This window comes from Rhinoraja longicauda, chromosome 10, assembly GCF_053455715.1.
Source record: "Rhinoraja longicauda isolate Sanriku21f chromosome 10, sRhiLon1.1, whole genome shotgun sequence".
NCBI lineage: Eukaryota > Metazoa > Chordata > Chondrichthyes > Rajiformes > Arhynchobatidae > Rhinoraja > Rhinoraja longicauda.
This window is the reverse complement of record NC_135962.1, coordinates 4,741,485-4,754,857: the sequence shown is the minus strand read 5'-3', so window position 1 is coordinate 4,754,857 and position 13,373 is coordinate 4,741,485. Positions and strand designations below refer to the sequence as shown.

At 54.3% G+C, this 13,373-nt stretch overlaps 1 pseudogene across 1 annotated transcript in view; it reads left to right on the top strand.

The window, feature by feature from the left end:
- The window catches only part of LOC144597567 (uncharacterized), a 30,802-nt pseudogene extending 17,655 nt beyond the window's left edge, over positions 1 to 13,147 (top strand). The window contains exons 7-11 of the transcript XR_013547760.1: positions 382 to 551; positions 2,940 to 3,159; positions 9,092 to 9,778; positions 11,729 to 11,834; positions 12,939 to 13,147. The product of XR_013547760.1 is annotated as an uncharacterized LOC144597567 (transcript). The remainder of the gene's footprint in view (positions 1 to 381; positions 552 to 2,939; positions 3,160 to 9,091; positions 9,779 to 11,728; positions 11,835 to 12,938) is intronic.
- Positions 13,148 to 13,373: the final 226 nt, after the last annotated feature.

Below are 13,373 nucleotides of genomic sequence, written 5' to 3'. Positions count from 1 at the left end.
TTCTCTGCCTCAGAAGGCAGTGGAGGCCAATTCTCTGAATGCATTCAAGAGAGAGCTAGATAGAGCTCTTAAGGATAGCGGAGTCAGGGGGTATGGGGAGAAGGCAGGAACGGGGTACTGATTGAGAATGATCAGCCATGATCACATTGAATGGCGGTGCGTACAGGCTCGAAGGGCCGAATGGCCTCCTCCTGCACCTATTGTCTGTTGTCTAAGTGACAGGTCCACCTACCGTCCGAGAGAACATCACCCCAATCTTTCCCTCCCGCATCTCCCTGCACCCTGGGAACAGATAGAGGCGAGTCCATCGTCAGACTTGGCTTGTGTTCTTGTGTTGATGGTGAACCGTGACTGAGGTTGTTCCCCTCCTCTCTCCCACAGACCTCAACTACTGCACCCACAACAAGCCCTGCATGAACAGCGCCACCTGCACTAACACGGGCCAAGGCAGCTTCACCTGCGCCTGCCAGCCTGGCTTCACCGGAGTCAACTGCCAGTTGCCCGTGTCCAAGTGCCACAGCAAACCCTGCAGTAACGGCGGGAACTGCACGGTGAGATGCAACGCCCCACGCCAGCCGTGGTCAACTGTAGCTTACCGGGAACTCCTCTCCACTGCCTTCACCCGCCCTCTATCCAACCCGGGACCCTCGCCAGCTCCCTCTCCTCGCTCCTTCCCCCTGTGTACTGCATGGAAACAGGCCCCTTTGCCAACCTTGCCCCTGCCAACCAAGTTGACAAACTAGATCAATCCCACATGCATGCATATTGGCCCAGATCCTTTTACGACCTTCCTACCCAACTATCAACCTTGACATAGAAACATAGAAAATAGGTGCAGGAGTAGGCCATTCGGCCCTTCGAGCCTGCACCGCCATTCAATATGATCATGGCTGATCATCCAACTCAGTATCCTGTACCTGCCTACCTCCATACCCCCTGATCCCTTTAGCCTTTGACCACCCCTTCTCCCACTCTGCCTCTTGCAGGAAGACCGTCCACTATTTTCCATCTCTCCGTCTCCGCCATATCCTGTCCCCCAAGGTGGGGCTTTCCACTCCAGGGCGTCCGAGGTCCTCCTTTCTTCAGTCAAAGTGGTTTCCGTCCTGCCGGTGTGTGGGTGGAGCCTTCAGCCATGTCTTGTCCAAGTTCCGCCACTCTACCCCCATGCCCGCTGGCCCCAGACAGGATGAAGTGAGCTTCCCATGTGCCCACCCAACACCCCTACCAACCAGCCCACCCAACCCAACCCCACACGTCGCCCTCTGACATCCCCGCCACCTCCAACGTGCTCCCACCACTGGCCACATCTTCCCGTCCCACCTCCTCTTCACTATCCACTGTGACCACTGTGTCCTTGGTCCCCTCACCCCCTCCCACCCACACCGACCTCACCCTGCCCTCCCTCTACGCCCAGGTAGGTACCATCCCCTGCAACCACAGCGCATGTATCACCTGTCCCTACACCGAATCCCCATTGACCCCAGCAGTCCTTCCAGGTGAGGCAGTGGCTCGCGTGCATATCTTCAAACCTTATCTACTGCATTTAGTTCCCTCAATGTGGCCTCTTTTACATCGGCGAGTCCAGGCACAGGCGATGTGACTGTTTGGCCGTGTACTTGCGCCCAGTCCGCCAAGGCCTGCTGGATCTCCAGGTTACTGACCATTGTAACTCCCCTACCCAAACCAACCTTCTTCTCCCCCCTTGGCCTCCCCCATTGCCGGAGAGAGGCCACATGCAGACTGGTGAAGAACAGAGATTCAAATTCCGCCTGGCCATCTTCCAACCCCGCAGGACGAGTATTGAAATCTCTAATATCAAGTAATGCCCCCCTAATCCACGCCACCTCTCTTTGCCCTGCCCCACTCCAGTGCGCAAACATTCTCCCGCCATCTCCCATTACCCCACTCACCCTCTGCTCCTTTCCCCTCCTCCATACTCTCATCCCCTATCCTCGAGTCCCCCATTTCCCTTTCAATCCCCCTTCTTTCCCTCCCCCTGTCCTCTTCCACCCACATCTGGCTTTAGATTTCACCCTCCCCACCCATCACCTGTACCACCTGTCACTTGCCCGGTTTGTCCCATCCCCGTTTCTCTTTTCCGGCCTTCTCCCCCGACTCCTGTCTGAAGAAGGGTCCCAGCTCAATACGTCGTCCGTCCATCCCCGTTCACAGATCCTGCCCGACCAGCTGAGGTCCTCCTTTGATACAGAAACCTTTCTCGGAAACATTCAGCAAATCCCAGCCCAGCCAAGCTCTGTATGGCACCAGTTACCCCCTGCCTCCTCTGTATGGCACCAGTTACCCCCTGCCTCCTCTGTATGGCACCAGTTACCTCCTGCCTCCTCTGTATGGCACCAGTTACCACCTGCCTCCTCTGTATGGCACCAGTTACCCCCTGCCTCCTCTGTATGGCACCAGTTACCCCCTGCCTCCTCTGTATGACACCAGTTACCCCCTGCCTCCTCTGTATGGCACCAGTTACCTCCTGGCTCCTCTGTATGGCACCAGTTACCCCCTGCCTCCTCTGTATGGCACCAGTTACCTCCTGCCTCTTCTGTATGGCACCAGTTACCTCCTGCCTCCTCTGTATGGCACCAGGTACCTCCTGCCTCCTCTGTATGGCACCAGGTACCTCCTGCCTCCTCTGTATGGCACCAGGTACCTCCTGCCTCCTCTGTATGGCACCAGTTACCCCCTGCCTCCTCTGTATGGCACCAGTTACCTCCTGCCTCCTCTGTATGACACCAGTCACCCCCTGGCTTCCTCCCCCAGCTCCCTAAACCCCCCTCCCCTCCCCCATGCCACTACCTCGCTGCCCCCTGCTCCTGGCCCCTTCTGCTGTGCCAACCTCTCCAAGCATCATTGCTGTAGACAGCAGGGTGTATGCAGGGAGCCAGCGATGCCGCCCGCTTGCTGCTAACGTTGTGCTCCTGTTACAGGAATCGGAGGAGGGCTACCACTGTTCCTGTGGACCTGCCTTCAATGGGCAGCACTGTGAGAACACTGTCCTGACCTGTGCAGATCTCCCCTGCTTTAACGGAGGCTCCTGCTACCAGAGATCTGGCGGAGTCGCCTACATCTGTCACTGCGCCCCAGGCTTTACTGGAATCAACTGCGAGCAGAGGGTGTACGATTGCTCCCGGAGCCCCTGTGCAAATGGTAACACCCCAGCTCCTCAACCTGCTGTCTCTCTCTCTCTCTCTCTTTCTTAGTAACAAAGTATTTTTAACAAGGAGAGTCTTGGCACAGGTTCCCAATTCAGATCGTTGCATCTCCACTATGTCCACAGACAGACACAAAATGCTGGAGTAACTCAGCGGGTCAGGCAGCATCTCTGGACAAAAGAAATAGGTGATGTTTCTGGTCGAGACCCTTTTTCAGACCTGAGATGTCACCCATTCCTTTTCTCCAGAGATGCTGCCTGACCCGCTGAGTTACTCCAGCTTTTTGTGTCTCTCTTCGGTTTAAACCAGCATCTGCAGTTCCTTCCTCCACATCTATAACATCCATGCTGTGTCACTCCCAGAGCAAACAGGTTCAGTTTTAGTTTTAGTTTATTATCACGTGTACCGGGCGAGGTACAGTGAAAAGCATTTGTTGCGTGCTACCCAGTCAGCAGAAAGACAATACATGGTTACAATCGAGCCATTCACAGTGTGCAGATACAAGATAAGGGAATAAAGTTTAGCGCAAGATAAAACCAGTCAAGTCCAACCAAAGATAGTCTCCAATGGTAGGGTGGTTCAGTTGCCTGATAACAGTTGGGAAGAAACTGTCGCAGAATCTGGAGGTGTGCATTTTCACACTTCTGTGCCTTTTGCCCGATGGGAGAGGGGAGAAGCGGGTGTGACTTGTCCCCCCTCTCCACTCACTCCCACTGCCCTTCATAAATCTTAGATTAATCCCACTCACATCAACGGCCCTGTCATAAATCCCAAATTAATCCCATTCCCAGCCCACTCCATCTTGGAATAAATCCCAGACCAATTGCACTGCCTGCCTGCCTGCTTGCAGACTTCCAATAAATCTCAGGCTAATCCCACTCCACATTCACTCACACATTAAGTCCGGCCATAAATACCACACTAGACCAATGAAGAGACGTTTGCATAGGCACATGGATAGGAAAGATTTAGAGGATTATGGACCAAACATGGGCAGGTGAAATTAGCATCTTGGGCGGCATGGGCAAGTTGGGCCGAAGGGCCTGTTTCCGTGCCATATGACTCTGTGAGTTCCCACTCACACCCACACGCCACCGATAAATCTCTGTCCAGCTCAACGCCCCATTCTCATCCTGTGGCCCTGTAAGCAAATTAATCCCACTGCCCCCCTTGTTCTCTGCAGTAACCACCAACCTAACAATATTGTCCAACTCTTTCCCTTCAGTCCCTATTAATCTCATTTTCCCCTCTCGTCATAAACCTATGTCAATCCCAAATGATTCCCGCTTCTCAACTCCTTGCTGTCGCCCTGTTTTAATTTCAACCTCGTCCTATCCCGCTCTCAGGGGTAAAGGGCACAAACCAACCTCCCTTCCATTGACTCCATTTACACCTCACGCTGCCTCGGCAAGGCCAGCAGCACAAGCAAGGACGGGTCTCACGCTTTTCACACCCTTTTCTCCTCTCTCCCATCAAGTTTAAAAAGACATAGAAGTGTGAAAACGCACACCTCCAGATTCAGGGACAGTTTCTTCCCAGCCGTTACCAGGCAACTGAACCATCCCACCACAACCAGAGAGTAGTTCTGAACTACTATCCACCTCATTGGTGACCCTCAGACTATCCTTGATCGGATTTTGCTGGCTTTACCTTGCACTAAACGTTATTCCCTTATCATGCATCTATACGCTGTAAATGGCTCAATTGTCACCATGTGTAGTCTTTCCGCACCTGGAGTACTGTGTGCAGTTTTGGTCTCCAAATTTGAGGAAGGATATTCTTGCTATTGAGGGCGTGCAGCGTAGGTTTACTAGGTTAATTCCCGAAATGGCAGGACTGTCATATGTTGAAAGACTGGAGCGACTAGGCTTGTATACACTGGAATTTAGAAGGATGAGAGAGGATCTTATCGAAACATATAAGATTATTAAGGGGTTGGACACGTTGGAGGCAGGAAACATGTTCCCAATGTTGGGGGAGTCCAGAACAAGGGGCCACAGTTTAAGAATAAGGGGTAGGCCATTTAGAACTGAGATGAGGAAAAACTTTTTCAGTCAGAGAGTTGTGAATCTGTAGAATTCTCTGCCTCAGAAGGCAGTGGAGGCCAATTCTCTGAATGCACTCAAGAGAGAGCTAGATAGAGCTCTTAAGGATAGTGGAGTCAGGGGGTATGGGGAGAAGGCAGGAACAGGTACTGATTGAGAATGATCAGCCATGATCACATTGAATGGCGGTGCTGGCTCGAAGGGCCGAATGGACTCCTCCTGCGCCTATTGTCTATTGTCTATTGACTGGTTAGCACGCAACAGAAACTTTTCACTGCATCTCGGTACACGTGACAATAAACTAACCTGAACTAAAAACCTAGCCCAGAACATGAGTTCCCTTCAGGTTTTGAGGTTGGAATCAGACAGGGCCTTTGTAGAGTGTGCAGAGAGGAAGGAATTCCTGGGTACACTTACAAGGGCCAATAGGGGCCATGAAATGGTTTTGGCAAGTTGGATTAAAGGAAATCCCAAAGCCTTTTCTACCTGTATTAAAAACAAGAGAACAACCAGGGAGAAGGTAGGACTGCTCAAGGATAACTTGGAGACTGCGGATATAGGTGAGGTACTAAATAAGTACTTTGCAATTGGTTTCATCAAGGAATAGGACATGCACACTGTGAGATCAGTGTGGAAAATACTAATATGTTTAGAAGGATTAGCAGTTTAGAAGGAGATGTTGCTCTTGAAGAGCATTAAGGTGGATAAATCCCCAGGACCTGATGGGATTTGACCCAGGTTATTGAAAGAGGCAAGTGTGGAGATTGTGGGAGCTTTGAGCATGATCTTTGCGTCTTCTCTAGCCACAGGTGAGGACCCATAGAAGAATACAACACAGGAACCGGCCCACAATGTTCGTGCTGAACATGATGCCAAATTAAACTGATCTGATTTGTAAATTTCCCCAGTGTGGGACGAATAAAGGAATATATTATTATTATCTCATCTGCCTGTACCTGATCCCTCTTTTCCCTGCACTTTCCATGTGCCTGTCTCAAATCCTCCTAAACACCACTATCGTATCTGCCTCCACCACAACACCTGGTTCAATACCCCAACTCTCAGTGTACAACACCATTAAACTATCTTTGGTTCAAACCAGCATCTGAAGTTCCTTCCTACACAACTGCTCCTAATTTACTCTTTAGCTGCTGCCTAATGACATTGTAAGAAAATAACTGCAGATGCTGGTACAAATCGAAGGTATTTATTCACAAAATACTGGAGTAACTCAGCAGGTCAGGCAGCATCTCAGTAGAGAAGGAATGGGTGACGTTTCGGGTCGAGACCCTTCTTCAGGCGAAAGGGAAACGAGAGATATAGATTGTGATATAGAGAGAGATAGAACAAATGAATGAAACATATGCAAAAAAGTAACAATGATAAAGGAAGCAGTTGATTGTGGGCCAGGTGAAAACGAGTTACAGACAATGAAACTCACCAGGGCGACAGTGAAAATAGTGCATGATTTGTGTTGGGCAGAAATCCTAGAAATTGTGCAACCCCTGAGTCTGGTGTATATCTGTGTACATGTCTGTATATCTCTCTTTATATTTATGAGTCTGTTTGTAAATAGACTGGGACAGGGGCAATATGTATTGACATACGATTTTGAAAGTTTGATAATTATTACAGAGGAGTGGAGGAGGAATGAAAGGGGAGACGAGGGGGTTAGGGGAGGTGGGAAGGGGTGATGGGAGGAGGAAGGAGAGGGGGTGGAGGAAAGTGGATGGGGGAAGGGGTGTGGGGAGGGGGGGAAGGTGTATGGGTGGAGGTATCGGCGTGAAGGGGGAAGGAGAGGGGAAGAGAGGGGAAGGGTAGGAAAGAGTGTGAGGGGGGAGAGGGGAAAAGGGTGTGTGGGGTAGAGTGGGAAGGGGTAAAAGGTGGGAAAGGGGTGGGAAGGGAGAGGGGAAGGGATGGGAGAGAGGAGAAAGGTGAGCGGGGAAGGGAAGGGGGTAGTGAAGAAGGGTAGTGCGAGGGGGAAGAGGGGTAGTGTGTGAGGGGGAGAGGGGATAGTGTGTGAGGGGGAGAGGGGGTAGTGTGTGTAAGGGGGGAGAAAGGGGAGTGTGTTTGAGGGGGGTGTGAGTGTGAGGGGTGTGTGTGTGAGGGGAGTGTGTGTGTGAGTGGGAGGGTGTGTGTGCTAGTGTGAGGGGGTAGTGTGTGAGGGTGTGTGAAGGGAGTGTGTGTGGGGGGGAGTGTGTGTGTGTGTGAGGGGTGTGTGAGGTGTGTGTGTTAGTGTGAGGAGTGTGTGAGGGGTGTGTGTGTGAGGGGTGTGTGAGGTGTGTGTGGGATTAGTGTGTGTGTGTGGGGAGTGAGGGGGGTTAATGTGTGTGAGGGGTTAGTGTGTGTGAGGGGGGAGTGAGGGGTGCGTGTGTGAGGGGGAGTGTGTGTGTGAGGTGTGTGTGGGGTTAGTGTGAGGTTAGTGTGAGGGGGGGGGTGTTGAAGCTCTGCTGCGGCTGGTCTGGACCACTGCCACTGCCACTGACCCCCCTCCCTCTGCCCACACAGGAGGCCGCTGTGAGTGTGAGTGGGGTTAGTGTGAGTGTGAGGTGTGAGTGGGGTTAGTGTGAGTGTGAGGGGGGGGAGTGTTGAAGCTCTGCTGGGCTGGCCTGTACCACTACCACTGACACCCCCCCCCCTCCCTCTCCATCCACACAGGAGGCCGCTGTGAGTGTGAGGGGGAGTGTGTGTGTGAGGGTGTGAGTGTGAGGTGTGAGGGGGGTTAGTGTGAGTGTGAGGGGGGGGGGGGTGTTGAAGCTCTGCTGTGGCTGGCCTGTACCACTACCACTGACACCCCCCTCCCTCTCCACCCACACAGGAGGCCGCTGTGAGTGTGAGGGGGGTTAGTGTGGAGGGGGGGGGGGGGGGGTGTATATGAGGTGTGTGTGTGAGGGGGGTTAGTGTGAGGGGGGGGGTGTGTATATGAGGTGTGTGTGTGTGTATATGAGGTGTGTGTGTGTATATGAGGTGTGTGTGTGTATATGAGGTGTGTGTGTGAGGGGTTAGTGTGTGTGAGGGGTTAGTGTGAGGGGGGGGTGTGTATATGAGGTGTGTGTGTATATGAGGTGTGTGTGTGTATATGAGGTGTGTGTGTGTATATGAGGTGTGTGTGTGTGAGGGGTTAGTGTGAGGGGGGGGGGTGTGTATATGAGGTGTGTGTGTATATGAGGTGTGTGTGTATATGAGGTGTGTGTGTATATGAGGTGTGTGTGTATATGAGGTGTGTGTGTATATGAGGTGTGTGTGAGAGGGGGGTTAGTGTGAGGGGGGGGTGTGTGTGTGTGTATATGAGGTGTGTATGTGTATATGTGAGGTGTGTATGTGAGGTGTGTATGTGAGGTGTGTATGTGAGGGGGGGGGGGGGGGGGGGTGTGGTGTTGAAGCTCTGCTGTGGCTGGCCTGTACCACTACCACTGACACCCCCCCTCCCTCTCCACCCACACAGGAGGCCGCTGTGAGTGTGAGTGGGGTTAGTGTGGAGGGGGGGGGGGTGTGTGTGAGGGGGGGGTTAGTGTGGAGGGGGGTGTGTGTGTATATGAGGTGTGTGTGTGAGGGGGGGGGGGGGGTGTGAGGGGTTAGTGTGGAGGGGGGGTGTGTGTGTATATGAGGTGTGTGTGTGAGGGGGGGGGGGGGGGTGTTGAAGCTCTGCTGTGGCTGGCCTGTACCACTACCACTGACACCCCCACCCCCCCCCTCCCTCTCCACCCACACAGGAGGCCGCTGTGTGTGTGAGGGGGGGTTAGTGTGGAGGGGGGGGGGTGTGTATATGAGGTGTGTGTGAGGGGGGGGGGGGGGGTGTTGGTGTTGAAGCTCTGCTGTGGCTGGCCTGTACCACTACCAACTGACACCCCCACCCCCCCCCCTCCCTCTCCACCCACACAGGAGGCCGCTGTGAGGCGCGGGGCCTGAGCTGGAGCTGCCGTTGCCGCCTGGGGTTCGTGGGCCGAGGCTGCGAGCTGAAGCTGAAGCTGAAGCTGAAGCTGGGCGGCTGCGGCTCGACCCCCTGCCTGCACGGCGGCCGCTGCGCCCCGGGGACGGGGGAGGGGCCCGGGTGGGGCCGCCTCCTGCCGCTGCCCGCCCGGCTTCGTGGGCCGCTGGTGCGAGGATGAGGAGGAGGAGGAGGGGGATGATGAGGGGGAGCCCAGCCCATCGCAGTCACAGTCACGGCCGCCTCCACCCCCGGGCCCCGCCGCCTGGACGCTGGTGTCGCTGGGCTGCGGCCTAGCCGCCCTCGCACTGATCATCCTCGGCCTGGCGCTGGGCCTACGCCGCCTCTGGGCCCGGCCCGCCCGCCCGCCTCGCCCTCGGCCCCCCCGGCGCCATGAACAACCGCGCCCCGCCGCCCAGGGACAACCTGCTGGCCGCGTCGCAGCTCAAGCTGGCCGGCCTGGGCCTAGGCCTAGGCCTGGACCTGGGCCTCGAGTGCGGGCCCGCCGAACGACGCCCGCTCTGCAAGCTCACCAACTGCGCCGCCGACCGGGGCCCCAACAGCCTCCCCTCGCCCGGGACAAAGTGCCACAAAAACAGGCCGTGCCGGGCCGACGAGAGCTGGCCCCTCACCCAGCCCGGGTAAGGCCCACACACACACACACACAGCGGCCGGCCATTAACACCCTCCCCCCCCCATGTCCTCCCCCCCCCCCCCATGTCCTCCTCCCCCCCCCCATGTCCTCCTCCCCCCCCCCAATGTCCTCCTCCCCCCCCAATGCCCTCCTCCCCCCCCCCCATGCCCTCCTCCCCCCCCCCATGTCCTCCTCCCCCCCATGTCCTCCTCCCCCCCATGTCCTCCTCCCCCCCCCCACATGTCCTCCCTCTCTTCTCCTCTCCCCTCCAATTTCTCCCCTTCCCTCCCCCTCATTCTCTCTCTTCTTCGCCTTGTTCTCTCGTCCCCTTTCTCTCCCCACGTCTCCCCGTCCCCATGTTTCCCCCCCTCCCCTCCCCTTGTCTTCCCCCATCCACATGTCTTCCCCACTCCCCAGCTTCCCCATGTCCTCCTCCCTCCCCATGTCTCCCCCCTCCCCATGTCTCCCCCCCTCCACATATCTTCCCCTCTCCCCCCCTCCGCATGTCTCCCCCCCTCCTCATGTCTCCCCCATGCCTCCCCCTCTCCCCATGTCTCCCCCCATTCCCTCCTCCCCCATGTCTCCCCCCAGCACTGGGAACTGCGGTAATGAGGGAGCACAACAATGTGTGCAAGACCATACTGAGGGAGCTCTGTACGATCAGAGGGGCGGTTCTGTGAGTGGCCCCGCATTGTGGGAAGTGCACACTGAGGAACCACCTCACTCACAGTGAGAGAGACAGTACTGATGGGGCACAGCACTGTGCGGAGGGCATTATCAGGGGAGTGCCACACTATCAGAAAAACAAAATAGAGGGAGCATCACTGTGTTCGAGGATTAAGACTGAGGGAGCATAGTCCCGTGAACGGGAATGAGGGAGTTCTGTACTATTGGGAGGGGCAGTACAGTTGAGTTTATTGTTGTCATGTGTACCGAGATACAGTGCTAAGCTTTTTGTTGCGTGCTGTCCAGTCAGTGAAAAGACGATACATTACACTCAAGCCGTCCATGGTGTACAGATGCAGGATAAAGGGTAGGACGTTTAGTGCGAGATAAAGTCAAGTAAAGTCTGATTAACGATAGTCCCAAGATCTCCAATGAGATAGATGGGAGGTCAGGACCGCTCTCTAGTTGGTGAGAGGGTGGCGCAGTTGCCTGATAACAACTGGGAAGAAGCTGTCCTTGAATCTGGAGGTGTGCGTTTTCACACTTGTCTACCTCTTACCTGATGGGAGAGGGGAGAAGAGGGAGTGACCGGGATGAGACTGGTCCTTGATTATGCTGCTGGCCTCGCCGAGGCAGCGTTTGTCGCCACTGGGCCTGTACTCGCTGGAGTTTAGAAGGATGAGGGGGGACCTCATTGAAACATACTGAATAGTGAAAGGCCTGGATAGAGTGGATGTAGAGAGGATGTTTCCACTAGTGGGAGAGTCTGGGTCTAGAGGTCAAAGCCTCGGAATTAAAGGACGTTCTTTTAGGAAGGATAAGAGGAGGAATTTCTTTAGTCAGAGGGTGGTGAATCTGTGGAATTCTTTGCCACGGAAGGTTGTGGAGGCCAAGTCAATGGATATTTTTATGGCCAAGATAGATAGATTCTTGATTAGTACGGGTGTCAGAGGTTATGGGGAGAAGGCAGGAGAATGGGGTTAGGAGGGAGAGATAGATCAGCCATGATTGAATGGCGGAGTAGACTTGATGGGCCGAATGGCCCAATTCTACTCCTATCACTCAGGATCTTCTGCAGTTCCTTGTGTCTCCTTTGTATTCCCCGTACCTATTATTTATGGACAGTGTTTGTTTTGATATAACTGTCAATGAGTGGTGGTTTGCGCTCCACACCTGAGCCAGCATGTGTTATGTCCACCCGTGCTGCAGCCATTATCCCAGGGCATCAGTCTGGCTCTGCGCCCACCTTGGATGTCCGAGTTCTCACCTGCTGCCCTTCTCTGTTTAACAGTGAAAAACTGGAGTGCACGATATCCACTATAGCCTGCTCATGTGAGCTGAAGAACCAGACCCCGTCCCAGGTCAGAGAGGGCTGGCAAAACAACGTCACCACTCAGGTAAGCAAGTCCCGCAGAGGATGGGCACCGCGGCTGAACGAGGCCAGAGGGTGGGCAGGTAGACAGCATCAGGCGAGGGGTGAGGCCCCTGCTTCATCGAGGATCAGATCCTGGACTTGGATGAAGGGATTAAAAGTACCATTAGCAAATTTGCAGATGATACAAAGCTGGGTGGTAGTGTGAACTGCGAGGAAGATGCTATGAGGTTGCAGGGTGACTTGGACAGGTTGTGTGAGTGGACGGATGCATGGCAGATGCAGTTTAATGTGGATAAGTGTGAGGTTATCCACTTTGGTGGTAAGAATAGGAAGGTAGAGTCTTATCTGAATGGTGTCAAGTTAGGAAAAGGGGACGTACAACGAGATCTGGGTGTCCTAGTGCATCAGTCACTGAAAGGAAGCATGCAGGTATAGCAGGCAGTGAAGAAAGCCAATGGAATGTTGGCCTTCATAACAAGAGGAGTTGAGTATAGGAGCAAAGAGGTCCTTCTGCAGTTGTACAGGGCCCTAGTGAGACCGCACCTGGAGTACTGTGTGCAGTTTTGGTCTCCAAATTTGAGGAAGGATATTCTTGCTATTGAGGGCATGCAGCGTAGGTTTACTAGGTTAATTCCCGGAATGGCGGGACTGTCATATGTTGAAAAACTGGAGCGACTAGGCTTGTATTCACTGGAATGTAGAAGGATGAGAGGAGATCTTATCGAAACGTATAAGATTATTAAGGGGTTGGACACGTTAGAGGCAGGAAACATGTTCCCAATGTTGGGGGAGTCCAGAACCAGTCAGTCAGAGAGTTGTGAATCTGTGGAATTCTCTGCCTCAGAAGGCAGTGGAGGCCAATTCTCTGAATGCATTCAAGAGAGAGCTAGATAGAGCTCTTAAGGATAGCAGAGTCAGGGGGTACGGGGAGAAGGCAGGAACGGGGTACTGATTGAGAATGATCAGCCATGATCACATTGAATGGCGGTGCTGGCTTGAAGGGCCGAATGGCCTCCTCCTGCGTCTATTGTCTATTGTATATTGACAACAAAGCAAACGGAGATAAAATGTAATTGGGGCAGTCAGTCAGGTTGTTCCAATGAGCCTGCTCTCTGTCTCTCCGCAGGTGTGAGACAGACAAGGATGAGCAGCACTCTGCGTGGGTTCCCGGCCGGAGCCTCTGCGACGCTCCTGCTTATCTGTAAAAGGCAGCGTTTGTCGAGCGGAGACCGGTGAGGAGGAGCAAGGAGACAGACACCTCTCGGGCGGCCAAATCTCGCAGACTGTGCACCGACTCAGTTCCCCCTCCCCCCTCCCTCTCCCCCTCTCCCTCCCTCCCCCCCCCCCCCCCCCCCGGCGCGGAGCGCAGGGCCCGGCCACCGGAGCGGAGGGCTCCTTCTTCTGAAGAACAAGAACGTTGTGATCTGGGGTCGAGCGTTAATTGTGAAGCAGCAATTAGCAGTGATGAGAGGAGCAACCACAGGCAGAGTCTAGTCTCATTCACGGCTCCAGCACCTCCCAGGTGTAACAACAGCCCAGAGCAGCCTGCACTAAAACTGAG